General features: G+C 41.2%; 1 long non-coding RNA gene across 1 annotated transcript; it reads left to right on the top strand.

Moving 5' to 3' along the window:
- The first annotated feature begins 4049 nt into the window (after nt 1–4049).
- Nucleotides 4050–5763, top strand: LOC125140893. The gene is made up of 2 exons (XR_007140206.1): nt 4050–4129; nt 5709–5763. It is a non-coding gene; the product is annotated as an uncharacterized LOC125140893 (long non-coding RNA).
- The last annotated feature ends 12013 nt before the right edge of the window (nt 5764–17776 follow it).

Here is a 17776-nt window from a genome sequence, read left to right as displayed (position 1 = left end):
TTTTCGTTCCACCGGTGTAACAGAACTCCAGTGTTCAGTGTTAATTCCAGCAATAAACATCCATCTTATTATTTCTTTCTGTTTTCTTTTTTTAATGCAGCGATACGTATGAGCGAGATGCTGGATAACTGAACCGTATTAATATCATTGAGAGCTCTGTACCCTCGCCAACCCTCCAGAACGTTCCGATATTCCCTGTGAGCAGAAACAGACGTGTTTCCTCGTCTCCCAAAACACGTCAAGATTGATTGATTGCTGGGATGATGGATAAAAGGAAGGCTTCATGGTAAGAATAGATAGACAGCTGGGTGAGTTTTATCAGAATTTACACAAAAGGATTTAGCCTTGGTGTTTACCACACACATAAACACCCCCCCCCCCCCCCAACCAACAAACACACACTCACACACACACACTCACACACACACACTCTTTCTCCCTGTCCTAGTTGGATATGCACTGTGTTTGAATTTCTCTTTCTCGGGCGTTTTAGTCCTCCTAGAGGACTTTACCACAGGGCCACGTACATGTGTCTTAAATCGTCGTAAATTCTTCAACACAGATTTACGTCTCATAGAATAAACGTGTCTCACTCTGTTACTGCTTTAGAAGAGTGTGTGTTCTCTGGAGAGAAGTAAGTTATACATTAATATAATATATATATATATATATATATATATATATATATATATATATATATATATATATATATATATATATTAATATACTATAATATATTATTATACATTAATATACTTAAATATATACTTTAATATGACGTGACGTGACATACGGCTAAGTGCGGTGACCCATACTCAGAATTCGTTCTCTGCATTTAACCCATCCAAAGTACACACACACAGCAGTGAACACACACAAACACACACACACACACACACACACACACACACACACACGGAGCAGTGGGCAGCCATTTATGCTGCAGCACCCGGGGAGCAGTTGGGGGGTTCGGTGCCTTGCTCAAGGGCACCTCGTTCGTGGCCGGCCCGAGACCCGAACCCACAACCTCAGGATTACGAGTCAGACTCTCTAACCATTAGGCCATGGCTTGCCCAAATGAACCGTGTTTCATGTTTGTATAGCAAAACATCAACGGGACAACGAGATCTCTTATTTAACTCAGTCTTTAATTATTTTCCAATTAAAGCGTGTTTCTGCTTATCGCTGATGTACGATGTGGAACCTTCTGTCTGATCTCGATGGTGAAGTGTGTGAAGGGAAAGACTGAAGATCAGACTACTGAATATCATTAAACAGCGTTCGATACGGAGCGTTTACTCAGAGAGGGAGAATGATGGGAGGTGAGACGGGCATACTCATGCCATGAATTCTGGGTGAGACAGATACACAGAGAGAGAGAGAGAGAGAGAGAGAGAGAGAGAGAGAGAGAGAGAGAGAGAGAGAGAGATTACGCTCTAATTTCCCCTTGGGATCAATAAAGTTTTATCTAATAAAAACTGATATTTATATCATTCCTGCGGTCAGCTCTAAATCTGTTCTTCTTTCCACTTGTGTCAGTTCACTATAAGTCACAAATAGTTTTGCTGACAGGCCACACCTCCATCACTGAGATTGACAGGCCACACCTCCATCACTGAGATTGACCGGCCACACCTCCATCACTGAGATTGACAGGCCACACCTCCATCACTGAGATTGACCGGCCACACCTCCATCACTGGGATTGACAGGCCACACCTCCATCACTGGGATTGACCGGCCACACCTCCATCACTGGGATTGACAGGCCACACCTCCATCACTGGGATTGACCGGCCACACCTCCATCACTGAGATTGACAGGCCACACCTCCATCAATGATACTGACAGGCAACACCTCCATCACTGAGATTGACAGGCCACACCTCCATCAATGATACTGACAGGCAACACCTCCATCACTGAGATTGACAGGCCACACCTCCTTCACTAATACTCAGAGGCCACACCTCCTTCACTAATACCCAGAGGCCACACCTCATTCACTAATACTCAGAGGCCACATCCCTTTCACTAATACCCAGAGGCAACACCTCCTTCACTAATACCCAGAGGCAACACCTCCTTCACTAATATCCAGAGGCAACACCTCCTTCACTAATACCCAGAGGCCACACCTTCATTAAAACTCAGAGGCCACACGTCCTTCATTAATACCCAGAGGCCACACCTCCTTCATTAACACCCAGAGGCCACACCTCCTTCATTAATACTCAGAGGCCACACCTCCTTCGCTAAGTGGTGATAAAGTTCTGATGTGCCACTAGGCAACATCCTGATTTACCTCTGGGACAGAAAGAAAGATAAAATGTGTGTTTATACTGTATGTGTGAAACAGCTTTTCTCAGGTTGAGAGAGAGAGAAAGTGTGTGTGTGTGTGTGTGTGTGTGTGTGTGTGTGTGTGTGTGTGTGTGTGTGTGTGTGTGTGTGTGTGTGTGTGTGTGTGTGTGTGTGTGAGACGGGGTGGAAAAGCAGCATACCTCTGAGTGACCTCATCCATCAGAGAGACACTCACAGTGCTGGAGGATGGATGGCGAGGGTGACCCCGGGCTCCAGCTGGATCCTGACACACATGATGGATTTAGAGAGCATTAGCACTTGTTAGCCGAGGCGCCGTTACTCGTCCGAGACTGAGGTGATGTAATACGGTTTCACCCATGACGGGGGCAAAAAACAGCTCAGCCATAGTCACAGGAGCAAAATACACTGACTCTCTGTAGCAGAATTAGAGTAAGTGTGTGTGAGAGAGAGAGAGAGAGTGTGTGTGTGTGTGTGTGTGTGTGTGTGTGTGTGTGTGTGTGTGTGTGTGTGTGTGTGTGTGTAGAAACACAGTCCATCATTTCTGAAAGGAAGAAAGGAAGCATGTTTTTTTTTCACCAAATGTAGAGAATCTAGAGAGATTGAGTAGAGAGGTTTTCCTCCATCCATCACTTTTAGAGACGTTTCTTAAATAAAGACTTTAAAGCACAGAAACCAAACCAGCAGCTGAACACAGATTCAAAATCAGTGGATAAAAAGAAACTTTTACTAAAAACAAAATTAATTGTGCATTATTATTTTTTTTTTTACAGAACGGACTTCTGATCCCAGACCATAGTAAATAATTATGTATTCAGTTTTATTAGTAAATAAATGAGATTAGATTATTTTACAGTTTTCCTCCACCATGAGTCAACAATCACAATCTGACTAGGGGGGAAAATTCGTAGCTGTTATTTTTGGATTCATAACATTTAATTAAAAAAATTTGAATTTTTTTTTTCTGCCGTTTCTTTCTCCCTGATTTACCTTGTGGTTCTCATGGCAACAAGTTTCCTTGAACGTATGCTCCTGTATCTTGTTTCGTATCTTCATCCTGTATGATACATTCATTCATTCATTCACTACCGCTTATCCGAACTTCTCGGGTCACGGGGAGCCTGTGCCTATCTCAGGCGTCATCGGGCATCGAGGCAGGATACACTCTGGACGGAGTGCCAACCCATCACAGGGCACACACACAATCTCATTCACTCACACACTCACACACTACGGACAATTTTCCAGAGATGCCAATCAACCTACCATGCATGTCTTTGGACCGGGGGAGGAAACCGGAGTACCCGGAGGAAACCCCCGAGGCACGGGGAGAACATGCAAACTCCACACACACAAAGTGGAGGCGGGAATCGAACCCCCGACCCTGGAGGTGTGATGCAAACGTGCTAACCGCTAAGCCACCGTGTCCCCTCTGTATGATACACTACATGATTTTTAAATGCTGATTGGTCAAAAATTTTTGATTAATTTTCTATAACAGCAGCTTTAACTCTCGATCACATACGTTATTGTTTCTATAGTAACAGCTCCTTGGCCTGACTTCTATGGTGAACGCTTCGTATATAAAACGAATTGAACGTGACACATTGACCTACTTTCTGTCATGAGGTGTTTATTTAACTGTTTGTGTACAGAAGGAGTCTCCAGTGTCAGTGATGTCACCGTAGCCGTAAGTTAAGGATCGTCAACGTTATCTTCAGATATGGTGGTAACTCGCTGGAAAAAAATGTTTCTCGTGAAATTAGCATTCATTGCTAATTAATCCTAGGCAGTTATGATCTTGCTGAGGTAAATATTGTGTTGAATATTTTTTTTTTTGGCTTTAATTATGTTGAATATGTTTATTTACGAAACGATATGCTTGACTAATTAGCCATCTAATTAGCCATCTTTTCCCCCCTCCTAGACAGACAGACAGATAGACAGACTTAGCTCATTCATTCACATTCACGCAACCTTAGAGGTAAACGGACGTGCTTAGAAAGCAATAAACGACAGTCACAGTAACTTTATTAGAACTGTTAGTGAACTTGATTAACACACTATATATAGCCTAATAAAATACAACATGTGCCTGTGCCTGTTTGTGTGTCTGTGCCTGTGTGTGTGTGTGTGTGTGTGTGTGTGTGTGTGTGTGTGTGTGTGTGTGTGTGTGTGTGTGTGTGTGTGTGTGTGCGCGCCTGTGCGTGTGTGTGTGCGCCTGTGCGTGCGTATGTGTGTGCGCCTGTGCGTGTGTCGCGCCTGTGTGTGTGTGTGTATGTGTGTGTGTGTGTGTGTGTGTGTGTGTGTGTGTGTGTGCGCCTCTGTGTGTGTGTGCGCCTGTGCGTGTGTGTGCGCCTGTGCGCGTGTGTGTGTGTGTGCGCCTGCGCGTGTGTGTGCGCCTGCGCGTGTGTGTGTGTGTGTGTGTGTGTGTGTGTGTGCGCCTGTGCGTGTGTGTGCGCCTGTGCGTGTGTGTGTGTGTGCGCCTATATTAACAGATGTGAGAATAGTTCTTAAGAAAAACAGCATTTTCAGATCAAATGAACATTTTTAGTTTGTAACAAATTTGTTCTAGTTGATGTAAATAGTTGGTTTAAAAGAACTGCCCCTTCTATAACAAAACCCAATTCTTACAGTTCATGCTTCACTCACGTAACAAGTTTGTTTTAGCTGATGTAAATAACTATTTTAAAAGAATTGCCCCTATTTATCAAATCTAAAGTTACTTAATTGATACAAGATCTGTTAAGGGGTCAAAAAAATATTACAAATGCAAAAAGAGAGAATGTAAAAATAAACATGTTAACCCTTTATATATATATATATATATATATATATATATATATATATATATATATATATATATATATATATATAAAGATACTAAATAGTTCCAAAATATGTACAAAAAATATTAAAAATGAAGAAAACACAAACACAACAATAACAAACAACCCTAACAATTGTCTTAAATATATGGTATTAAAGAACACCCCCCCAATATATATATATATATATATATATATATATATATATATATATATATATATATATATATATATAAAAAATAAATAAAATAAAACAAAATAAATAATAATCCGGCCCACCTGGAATATCACTTGGCCCACCTTTCATCTCATGTCTGGAGCTGGGCCTGCTAGCTAGCAAGCTTAAATTTCACCAATCGATTAATCAGTTAAAACTATTATACTTAAATTGTATTGTGTTTTTTTTAGCGTATCCTTTAAAAGCCTGGCCGCATTTGCCGTTCTTTATTAACCAAGATCTGTTGATCTGAACAAACTGACAGCAAACTGAACTGAACAAAATCTGAACAAACTGACCCTCTCTCTTCCTCTTCCTCTCTGTTTCGGTGTGTGTCTCACAGGAAGCGGTCCTGCGGCGCCGCAAGCCTCCTTCCCGTCTGTCAATGAGGCCTGAAGGTAGGACTGAAGTTTCAATCATCAATTTAGCAGAACTAATGGAGGAACCTTCATCTTGTTCCCTGCTCTTCTTCCCCCCAGAAACAACTTCAGATTTAAGAAATCACATTAATTATGATTGGCAGCCGGAGCAGCTACATATGCACCGAAAACCTGTGCACTTGCATAAATCATGAGAAATCGTGTGACAATTTAACAGCTGCTCTCTGTAGGAGGCCTCCACGGTAATGACTGATATTATTCACTGCAATCAGCAAAGTTTCTCTCTGATGTTTGTGTGAAAGAGCACAAGGTGTTAAAAAGGGCGTGAAAAACCCGAGGCGTCTCTGAGTGTCTGGATCCTGTCCGGAGAAGGAGATAGAGAAGGATTGAGAGTGACGGAAACTCCAGAGTGGACATTTCTCCATCTTTCCTTTTCTCGACTCGTGCGACCCCCTGAGGGAGTGTTGCCAGGAGACACATCAGACACATGTCGTCTCCTCTTGGCATTTCTAATTTGAGGTTCTGGTTACAGGTGTCAGTCTGCCAATCCAGAGCTCCTCCATTACTACAGTGCACACTGCGGCAACATCCAAAAGAAATTGCTTATGTCTTAAGTCAAATTAAAGAGCTGAGACATTGCAATTCCTTCCAGCTTCAGGAGGAAAAAAAGAGAGCAGGAGATTAAAGAACATGTAACAGGGAAGATATCGGCCGCCGTGTGTCATCTACACTGAATGGAAATCCTCCACCAGACGCCTCCTGCTCCGGGACCGGCTTTGTCAGGTTAAATAGTCAGGTTTCAAATCCAATGTCAACCTTTAAAAGTGTAACGGATAAACTCCACTTAGATCAGTTATTAATGTCAAAATGTAACTTAAGTAAGGAAGGAGGAATAAAACAGGCTGTGTAGTGAAAATAATCAACAATGTGATGATGATGATGACGATGATGATGATGAGGACAAGTCACTGTGACAATACAGACCTAGAGGATTTTCCTGATTAAAGTGTTTTATTTTTCTTAAATCACAGCTGTTCTTCAACTATCACAATTTTATCCATTTATAGTTACATTTAAAGGTGGAGTCTCCGATTTTTGAAAGCAAATGTTGACATATAAAATCACCAAAACAAACACGCCCCTAACCCAAATGGGTCCCACCCCTGTATCGATAGCTCCGCCCACACATACATACGTAACCCAGGCGACTAACAGAAAGAAACGTGTCTTTATCATAGCTGAAGGGAAGAACAATACGATTGTAGATAAACAAACAAGCAAAAATGACACACAAGCATAATCGTGTAAAGGACAAAGGCATATATTAAACAAAGGCACGAATTAAATGGTGAATCCTCCAGTTTATTACCAGTTAATTATGGGGTCCCTCAAGGATCAGATCTAGGACCTCTGCTTTTCTCTATATACATGCTTCCATTAAGGAACATTATTAGAAGACATGGGATTAGTTTCCATTGTTATGCCGATGACACGCAGTTATATATCTCATCAAAACCAGATGAAATAGCCACAGTGTCCAAATTAACTCAATGCCTTAGAGAGATAAAAGACTGGATGAGCTGCAACTTTCTATTGTTAAACTCCGATAAGACAGAAATACTACTCATAGGTCCAAAAACCAGTGCACATAAACTCTCACAACTTAACTCCCATTTAGAGGGATGTACTGTTACTAGTAGCTCGACAGTGAAAGACCTCTGTGTTATATTAGACAGTAACTTGTCTTTTAAAAATCATATCGCCCATACTACCAAAACAGCCTTCTTCCACCTTAGAAACATTGCCAAGCTGAGAAACATCCTGTCTGTATCTGATGCTGAGAAGCTAGTTCATGCGTATTGACCTCTAGACTAACCCTAGACTGGACTATTGTAATGCATTACTAGGTGGTTGTCCTGTATCTTTAATAAATAGGTTACAGTTAGTCCAAAATGCAGCTGCCAGAGTTCTCACTAGGACAAGAAAGTATGACCATATAACCCCAATTTTATCATCTCTACACTGGCTACCTGTTAAGTATAGAATTGACTACAAACTGCTGCTACTTACGTACAAGGCTCTTAATGGTTTAGCTCACATGTATCTAACTAGTCTTCTAACACGTTACAATCCTTCACGCTCTCTGAGATCACAAAACTCAGGGCTTCTGGTAGTTCCCAGAATATCTAAGTCTACTAAAGGTGGTAGAGCGTTTTCTTATTTAGCTCCCAAACTTTATAACAGTCTTCCTGATAGTGTTCGGGGCTCAGACACACTTTCCCAGTTTAAATGTAGATTAAAAACTCATCCCTTTAGTCAGGCGTACACATAATACATCCCATAATATCATGCACCAGTACATCAGACCTGCACATTGTTATGAACAGATAACAGATATGTTAATCCCTCTCCACTGCTTCTCTCTTTGTTCCCATCCCGAGGCATCCAGACACTGTACCGGCTCCCAACGTCCTCTGTGGGACGAAGCCTTTGGACGTCCACTGAGCCGAGGACGACTCTAAGAATCCTGAGACATCTCCAGTTAGACTCTGTGATACTAAGGAGATCTGAAGTTCATGATCCTTACACCAATACAACATTTGTTTGACTGTATATTACAATCACACCCCCAGTGTCACCCATATGAGGATGGGTTCCCCCTTGAGTCCGGTTCCTCTCAAGGTTTCTTCCTTTACCAATTTAAGGGAGTTTTTCCTTGCCACTGCTGCCTGAGTCACCTCAGACTTGCTCATAGGGGGATAAATACATACAAATTGTGAACTATTTATATCTAATAATAATCTAGAATTTTTATTCTGTTAATTTTTATTTCTTTTAATAATTATTTCTAATTATTCGTTATTTCCTTTTTTATTAATTATGTTTACCTTCTGCTCTGTGTTTATGTTCTGTAAAGCTGCTTTGAGACAATGTCTATTGTAAAAAGTGCTATACAAATAAACTTGAATTGAATTGAATATTAGTTCTGTGTAACAAAGCAAACCCAACGTTACTCACCTATCGAGAAGGAAAAAAGCGCCTCGGCGTCTTAAGTAAAGTCGGCCACATATTCACAGGTCGGAGTTTCCCGAGTCGATAACTCCTGAGCTAAACGCTGTTACTACACAAAACGTGGTTGTAGCTGCCTCTCTACATTACTACGATAGAAAAGAGGTGTTATTTGTGTAGTAACAGCGTTTAGCTCAGGAGTTATTGACTCGGGAAACTCCAACCTGTGAATATGTGGCCAACTTCCTGCTCCTTCAGTTCTCTCCAGCGCTGGAAAGCTGATCCTATATTAACACGTCCTACTTCTTGCCTTATCGTAAGTCTTTCTTCTCTTTCTTTCTTTGTTTTTATCCTCCATGTCGATGTTAAAACCGCTTTCTGCTAACGTCACACATGCGCTATGAACACTCTCTCCGCCACATATTGACAAGCCCCACCCCTTTCTGCTCATTGGCTACACGTTAGTTTTGTTTTTGTTTTGATTTTTGTTTATTATTCGGGCCGACTCAGTTTTCTGAAGCATTTCTCAAACATCGGAGACCCTGCCTTTAAGGATGAAAAAGGTTTGTTTCTATTCGGCAGCAGCTTAAATATTCTCTCTCTCTCTCTCTCTCTCTCTCTCTGTATATATATATATATATATATATATATATATATATATATATATATATATATATATATATATATATATATTGCTTTTGTAAGGCTCGAGATTAGATTCCAGATTAGATTCCACACCACAAATATTAATTAAACATCTCATTTAAGAAATATTCCTCAACACTATAAATCGAATTAAATGAATATATAAGACAAAATTTGGTTCAGGAATGTGATCACTTTTCTATATTTTTTTTGCAAAGGGAAATGTAAAAAATATGATTTTTTAACCCAAGTTTAAAGTTTTTCCCTCAGTGGCTCTCTGACAGTTCTGAGATTTGAACCTACAACCTGCTGATTACTAGCATTAGCACTAGCACAGTGCGTGTGTGGATCTGTTTCTCTAAACATCCTGTATAAAAGACATATAATTAAAATGGAGCACATGAATCTCTCACCACTCTGCTAGAACATGCTAGCAAACCATAAAGATTTCAGGCTTAAGATTAGAAGTGTGTAGGTTTGTTTGGAGGTGATGTGAAGATACAAGAAGAATAAAAAAACAAAACTAAAACATCTGGAACATCAAAATTATCCTTAGGTGTGGTGGTCACTTGCTGAAAAAACATCTCTCGTGACAAACATGTGCTGTAAATGCAGTTAGCATCCGTTGCTAATTAATCGTCATTGACTATGTTTTAAAGCATGTGTGGCTCGATACGAGTCTAAGTGAAGATTCCAACACCACGTGGTGTTTGAGGACAACAACTTCCTCATCTATACACAATTATCAGACTGTATCTGAATGTAGAAAGGACATTATTCATAATAACAATCTCGTGTTTATAACAGTTTATAATCACACCCTCCAGTGTCACCCACATGAGGATGAGGTTCACTTTTGAGTCTGGTTCCTCTCAAGGTTTCTTCCTCTTCCTTCTCAGGGAGTGTTTCCTCACCACAGTCACCTCGGATTTGAACGCAAACGCATTTAAATATACGTCTCATATTAATCTGGAACTTTTAATATTAATCTTTGTAAAATATTAATCGTTGTGTAATTATTTCTTATGTTCTGTGAAGCTCCTTTTAGACTATGTCCATTGTTAAAAGCGTTATACAAGTAAAATTAAATTGAATTGAATTAAAATCTATTGAACGTTATATAATAAGACAATCCACAACACACACACACACACACACACACACACACACACACACACACAAACACACACACAGAGTACAATGTACAGATGTAATGATAGAGGATGGTGTAAATATAGAATGGCTGGAGTGATTAGGTGAACACTCTCACACACACTGAGGGATGATGGGAGCTTTTTCAGCCCTCTGGTCTCCGATCTATTGTCAAGTCTCAGAGGCTCCTCGACTTGGCCATCGATTTCCTGATTAATGGAAGCCTCTGTCATTGGTGTTCTGGGCTGCAGACATCATTTTAATGTGCGCATGATCAATAACTCCATCAGCGCTCAAAATCTCCCACGGTCAAACAGCGGGAGGTTCGGCCGCGCGCTACACAACCCCAGCAGACACTACACACTGAGTGTTAATAATAAAATATCACTATATGCCTCATCGACTCAGCTCCAAATGTCACAGCTCTTACTTAACAACTAAATATCCAGTTCTGTTTCTCAAGGTAAGTTCTCAAATACAGGAAACTAAACTGCAACCTGGATTTATATTATTCATTCGTCCATTTCCTACCGCTTTATCCGAACTTCTCGGGTCACGGGGAGCCTGTGCCTATCTCAGGCGTCATCGGGCATCGAGGCAGGATACACCCTGGACGGAGTGCCAACCCATCGCAGGGCACACACACACACTCTCATTCACTCACACACACACACTCACACACTATGGACAATTTTCCAGAGATGCCAATCAACCTACCATGCATGTCTTTGGACCGGGGGAGGAAACCGGAGTACCCGGAGGAAACCCCCGAGGCACGGGAAGAACATGCAAACTTCACACACACAAGGCGGAGGCGGGAATCGAACCCCCAACCCTGGAGGTGTGAGGAGAACGTGCTAACCACTAAGACACCTTACCCCAGATTATTATTATTATTATTATTATTATTATTATTATTATTATTATTATTATTATTATTATTATTATTATTATATGTCCTGAAAATACAAACGAATGGTCCATAGGGTTCAGATCAATTAGAAATAATATAAAAGTTTAGTTGATATTAATTTTTGCCCTATTGATGTAAAACCTCTGATGATATAAATCTATGAAGATTGTAAAAAAAAAAAAAAAAAAAAAAAAAAAAAATCTGTGAACTATAGCCTTTCAGAGCTAATAATGCAATCTATCTAATTATCTTCTATAAAAATGATCTTACTTTGCAAACGTTGTGTTCGATCGTAATTAGATCGCAGTTACGGCCTTAAGACGAACGATCGTAACCATGACAACAGAGTATTAAGATTTGCGACTTTTAGTTATTCGTCCATCATGCGTCTTGCTAACTTGAACCTATAACTCTCACAAATGAGCTGGATCATTGGAACAAACTGTTACTTTAAAAAAAAACCTAAATAACGAATTAATTGGACCGTCGCAGAGCAGGAAGGCGAAAGGCTGCTGTTCCATTACCCACAATCTGCCCTCCGGTCTCATCTCATGGGACACAGACAGCAAGACGTTTCAGAGGGACTTGAGAGAATCCAGCATTTCCAGCAGGAATGTTAAGTCACTGGAAAAGTATTAAAAATAGAAGGCAGAAAAAAAAAAAGATTCGCGTTCAGAGCCGAAAAAGCTCCCAGACAATATTTCATACCCAGACCTTCGCATTACATCCAGGGAATTTAAAATATGTTCTTATAGAGTGTAGTGAAGAGGAGAGGGATGAAGAGGAGGATGAGGAAAAAGAGGCATTTATTCAATAAGTGGAAATACACATGCACATAATGTAGTGTATATATATATATACAGTATATGGTGATCATTGATAAGTCCAATACTATTTAATGTTTAGTATTTTTAAATTCTCTTCTCTTCCCACCCACTGTATTCCCATTGGCTCAGCTTGATCATGTGACAGCTTGATCATGTGACAAGAAGGAACTAGACAATTAAAAGCGACATTTTAAAACATCCGTCCTTTACTTGAGTATAAACAGAATCCATGTCATGCTGTTATAGGAAAATAATCAACAGCACTATCACCCTGAAGTTATTCTTTATTCTTTATCACCCTGATGTTATAGCAGCTTATAAACACTTGTTCCCTCACCAGACTCTACTTATTCTCCTCTTTATATAATAAGATCATAAAATACAGCTTGTTAACAAGAAACCAAAAAGCCACAAAAATATATTTTGTGCTGAAGAGATAGCACACACACACACACACACACACACACACACACACACACACACACACACACACACACACACACACACACACACACACTATTCATCTCCTCCAAGATTCTACATTTGTAATTGTTGTGGTCAAAAATGTTTGATATTGCAGTTTTTTTTTTACTTGAATTGGACCAGTGAAGTGCCCTGTGATGGGTTGGCACTCTGTCCAGGGTGTATCCTGCCTCGATGCCCGATGACGCCTGAGATAGGCACAGGCTCCCCGTGACCCGAGGTAGTTCGGATAAGCGGTAGAGAATGAATGAATGAATTAATGAATGAATGAATGGACCAGTGAAGACACATACAGTATGTAATAACTTTCTACGAGCGCTGTACTCAGTTTCCACACACATGATTGGGAGGGATTTGGTCCATTTTTGGTTTTGTAGGCAAGCATCAATGTTTTGAATCTGATGCATGCAGCTACTGGAGCCAGTGGAGGAGCACAACATTGGGATAGTATGCGAGAACTTAGGCAGGTGGAAAAAGCTGCATTTTGGATCATTTGCTGAAGAAGAATTGCGGTGATATGTAGACCTGCCAGCAGTGAGTTACAGTAGTCCAGTCTTGAGATGACAAGTGACTGAAAAAGTACCTGAGCAACCTGTGTGGAGAAAAAATGGCTGAATCCTTCTAATGTTGTAGAGAAGGAGCCATCATGAGCTAGTCACATTAGCAATATGCGAGGAAAAGGACAGTTGAGTGCTCGCTGTGACTGAAGGGGAGATCAGATCATTATGCAGGGATATTAGAAGCTCATGACCTGAGGATGCATCACCTGGGATGATCAGCAGTTCAGTTTTGCTAGGATTGAGCTTCGACTGATGAGCCGTCATCCAAGACGATATGTCTGCCAGACATGCTGAGAACCGATCAGAAGCTGTGGTATCTGAGGGTGGGAAAGAGAAGAGAAGTTGTGTATCAATGGCATAGCAGGGGTAAAAGAAACCATGTAAGGAAATAACTTCACCAAGAGAGTGAGTACACAGGGAGAAAAGAAGAGGACCAAGTACTGAGCCCTGTGGGACACCAGTGAAGAGTCTGTGTGGAGCAGATGTCACTCCCTTCCATGTTACCTGATATGAGCGACATTCTTGGTTGAAGCAAACCATTCCAACGCTGATCCTCAAATCCCAAGACTCCTGAGGGTGGACAAGAGACTCTTGTGGTTGACCGTATCAAACGCTGCTGAAAGGTCGAGGAGGGTTAGAAAAAAAGCAAAGTCAGGGAGGATGAAGCAGGTGGAGCTGGGGGGTTGAGTAGAGAAGAGATGATGTTGTGGAGCTTACGAGAGTCTTGGCAGAAGTCAAATCTGAGGTGAGATTGGCTAGGAGTGTACGGTAAGAATCAAGATCTGCATCAAGTTGGGATTTCTTCCACTTTCTCTCAGATGATCTTAGCTTTCTTTGATTATTGTGCAACACATCTGAAAGCCAAGCAGCAGAACAAGAAGTATTCTTGGGTTTAGTGGACAGAGGGCAGAGAAAGTCCATATTTGAGGAAGGAGAGGAGACAAAGGTGTCTGTGGCTGAGTTCAAAAGTAGTGAGAAAAAGGACTCAGGATCAGAAAGAGATGAAAAAGTGGCAGAAGCTACAGAAGAAGGGGAGACAGAGTGGAGGTTGTGGTGGGTAAGAGCGAGGGGGTGAGAGGTAGTTTTGTGTCGGATATGGAGAGATAGTGAAGGACACCAGGTGATGATTGGAGACCACAAACCCAACACAACCGGAAAAATCTGTGATCTTCTGAACATCGTTGCATTCTGCAGTCGCACTCATTGGAAAATCATTTGACAAAATGAATCTGGCATTTAGGGGGGCACAGTGGCTTAGTGGTTAGTACGTTCACCTCATACCTCCAGGGTCGGGGTTTGATTCCCGCCTCCGCCTTGTGTGTGTGGAGTTTGCATGTTCTCCCCGTGCCTTGGGGGTTTCCTTCGGGTACTCCGGTTTCCTCCCCCGGTCCAAAGACATGCATGGTAGGTTGATTGGCATCTCTGGAAAATTGTCCGTAGTGTGTGTGTGTGTGTGTGTGTGTGTGTGTGTGTGTGTGTGTGTGTGTGTGTGTGTGTGTGTGTGTGTGTGTGTGTGTGTGTGTGTGTGTGTGAATGAGTGTGTGTGTGTGTGCCCTGTGATGGGTTGGCACTCCGTCCAGGGTGTATCCTGCCTCGATGCCCGATGATGCCTGAGATAGGCACAGGTTCCCCGTGACCCGAGACGTTCGGATAAGCGGTAGAAAATGAATGAATCCGGCATTTAATAATGAGGAAAATATTTAACAAACATGATATCACCAAAGTTTCTCTCTGAGTTCTGTAGAAATCTGTGTATTAAACTCCTGACACTGTGTATTTTTATTAGACAGTTTTTTTACCTCTCCAATCATTTGCTCTGTTATTTTATTCTGTTAGTTATTTCCTATGCAGTGTGTGATGTGCTGTAAGATCCGTGGCTCATTATAAGAGCCCTGACATTTTATCTTTTATTATTAACAACCTCTGGAAAGCAGAGCACATCTGTATGATATTGTGAAAACTTTATGAAAGTTTCGGTGCGTAATCTAAGAGCTTATTATTCACAAGAGTGTTAGTGTAGTCGTAGCGGCCATGGGAATATTGACGCTGTATATTGTGGTCGGATATAAATGCCACAGATTGCCATCTGAAGAGAATGTACGTCGGACATCTTCACACCAATCAGATTTATGCACGATATGTAATATCACATGCATTAGCAATTGAAAAAAAAAAAAAAAAAAAAGAATAGTAAAAATAGCATCATTGTATTGTCTTCTGGTGCTAGCTCATATTAGCTTCTGGGTATTATTATGCTAATAGTATGTGTGCTAGGTGTTGAATATGCTAAAGTCTTTGGAAACAAGTTTAAAACAAAATAAAACAAGCTTTAAATCCATAGGAGTGATAATAAGATGCTAGCTAGGAAGCAATGTCACTGTGTCACTGCATCAATATGTCATGATGTTGCTGTGTCATGATGTCTCTGCATCACTGTGTCATTCCTTCAATTTGTCACTGTGTTACTCCATCATTGTGTCACTCTGTCACTGTGTTACTTCATCATTGTGTCACTCTGTCACTGTGCCATTGCATCACTGTTTCACTCTGTCACTTTGTCACTGTGTTTCTCCATCACTGTGTCACTCTGTCACTGTGTTACTCCATCACTGTGTCACTCTGTCACTGTGTTGCTCCATCACTGTGTCACTTTGTCACTGTGTTACTCCATCACTGTGTCACTTTGTCACTGTGTTACTCCATCACTGTGTCACTTTGTCACTGTGTTACTCCATCACTGTGTCACTTTGTCACTGTGTTACTCCATCACTGTGCCACTCTTTCACTGTGTTACTCCATCACTGTGTCACTTTGTCACTGTGTTACTCCATCACTGTGTCACTGTATCACTTTGTCACTGTGTTACTCCATCACTGTTTTACTCCATCACTGTGGCACTCTGTCACTGTGTCATTTTGTCACTGTGTTACTCCATCATTATGTCACTCTGTCACTGTGTTACTCCATCACTGTGTCACTCTGTCACTGTGTTACTCTGTCACTGTGTCACTTTGTTACACTCTGTCACTGTGTTACTCCGTCACTGTGTCACTCTGTCACTGAGTTACTCCATCACTGTGTCACTCTGTCACTGTGTTACTCCATCACTGTGTCACTCTGTCACTGTGTTACTCTGTCACTGTGTCACTTTGTTACACTCTGTCACTGTGTTACTCCGTCACTGTGTTACTCTGTCACTGTGTCACTTTGTTACACTCTGTCACTGAGTTACTCCATCACTGTGTCACTCTGTCACTGTGTTACTCCATCACTATATTACTTTCTCACTGTGCCATTTCATCACTGGGTCATTCTGTCACTGTGTCACTCAATCACTGCATAATACTGTCACTGCATCCTTCAGTTACTATGTCAGTCTTTCACTGTCACTCCATCACTACATCACTGTGTCACTCCATCATTGCCCCATTCTGTCAATGCAGCATTCCAGCAGTCTATCACTATGTCAGTCTGTCACTCTGCAAACTACATTATCATTCTGTCACTGTGTCACCCTGTCATTCTGTCACTGTATCGTTGCATCACTCAGTCACTCCATCGATGCAGCACTGCTTCTTAACATCACTGTGTCACTGCATCAATGCTTCACCCATAACTGTATCACTGGTTTATTTAATCATTCCCCCAATTCCATCACTCAGTCACTCCACCACTGTCTCCCTGAATGTTATGGGATCCAAGCTCACAGACTTCTCCTCCCTAATACTGAAGTGATACTGAGCACTGACTTATTTTTCTTATTTACTGTAGCTCCCAAACTTTATAACAGTCTTCCTGATAGTGTTCGGGGCGCAGACACACTTTCCCAGTTTAAATGTAGATTAAAAACTCATCCCTTTAGTCAGGCGTACACATAATACATCCCATAATATCATGCACCAGTACATCAGACCTGCACATTGTTATGACCAGATAACAGATATGTTAATCCCTCTCCACTGCTTCTCTCTTTGTACCCATCCCGAGGCGTCTGGACATCGTACCGGCTCCCGACGTCCTCTGTGGGACGAAGCCTTTGGACGTCCACTGAGCCGAGGCCGACTCTAAGAATCCTGAGACATCTCCAGTTAGACTCTGTGGTACTCAGGAGATCTGAAGTCCATGATCCTTACACCAATACAACATTTAACTGACTGTATATTACAATCACACCCCCAGTGTCACCCATATGAGGATGGGTTCCCCCTTGAGTCCGGTTCCTCTCAAGGTTTCTTCCTTTACCAATTTAAGGCAGTTTTTCCTTGCCACTGCTGCCTGAGTCACCTCAGACTTCCTCATAGGGGAATAAATACATACACACTGTGAACTATATACATCTAATAATAGTCTTGAATTTTTATTCTGTTAATTCTTATTTCTTTTATTATTCCTTATTATTTTTATCATTCCTTATGTTTACCTTCTGCTCTATGTTCATGTTC

This window comes from Tachysurus fulvidraco, chromosome 3 (genome assembly GCF_022655615.1).
Source record: "Tachysurus fulvidraco isolate hzauxx_2018 chromosome 3, HZAU_PFXX_2.0, whole genome shotgun sequence".
Taxonomy (NCBI): domain Eukaryota; kingdom Metazoa; phylum Chordata; class Actinopteri; order Siluriformes; family Bagridae; genus Tachysurus; species Tachysurus fulvidraco.
This window is presented reverse-complemented; position numbering and strand designations above follow the sequence as displayed.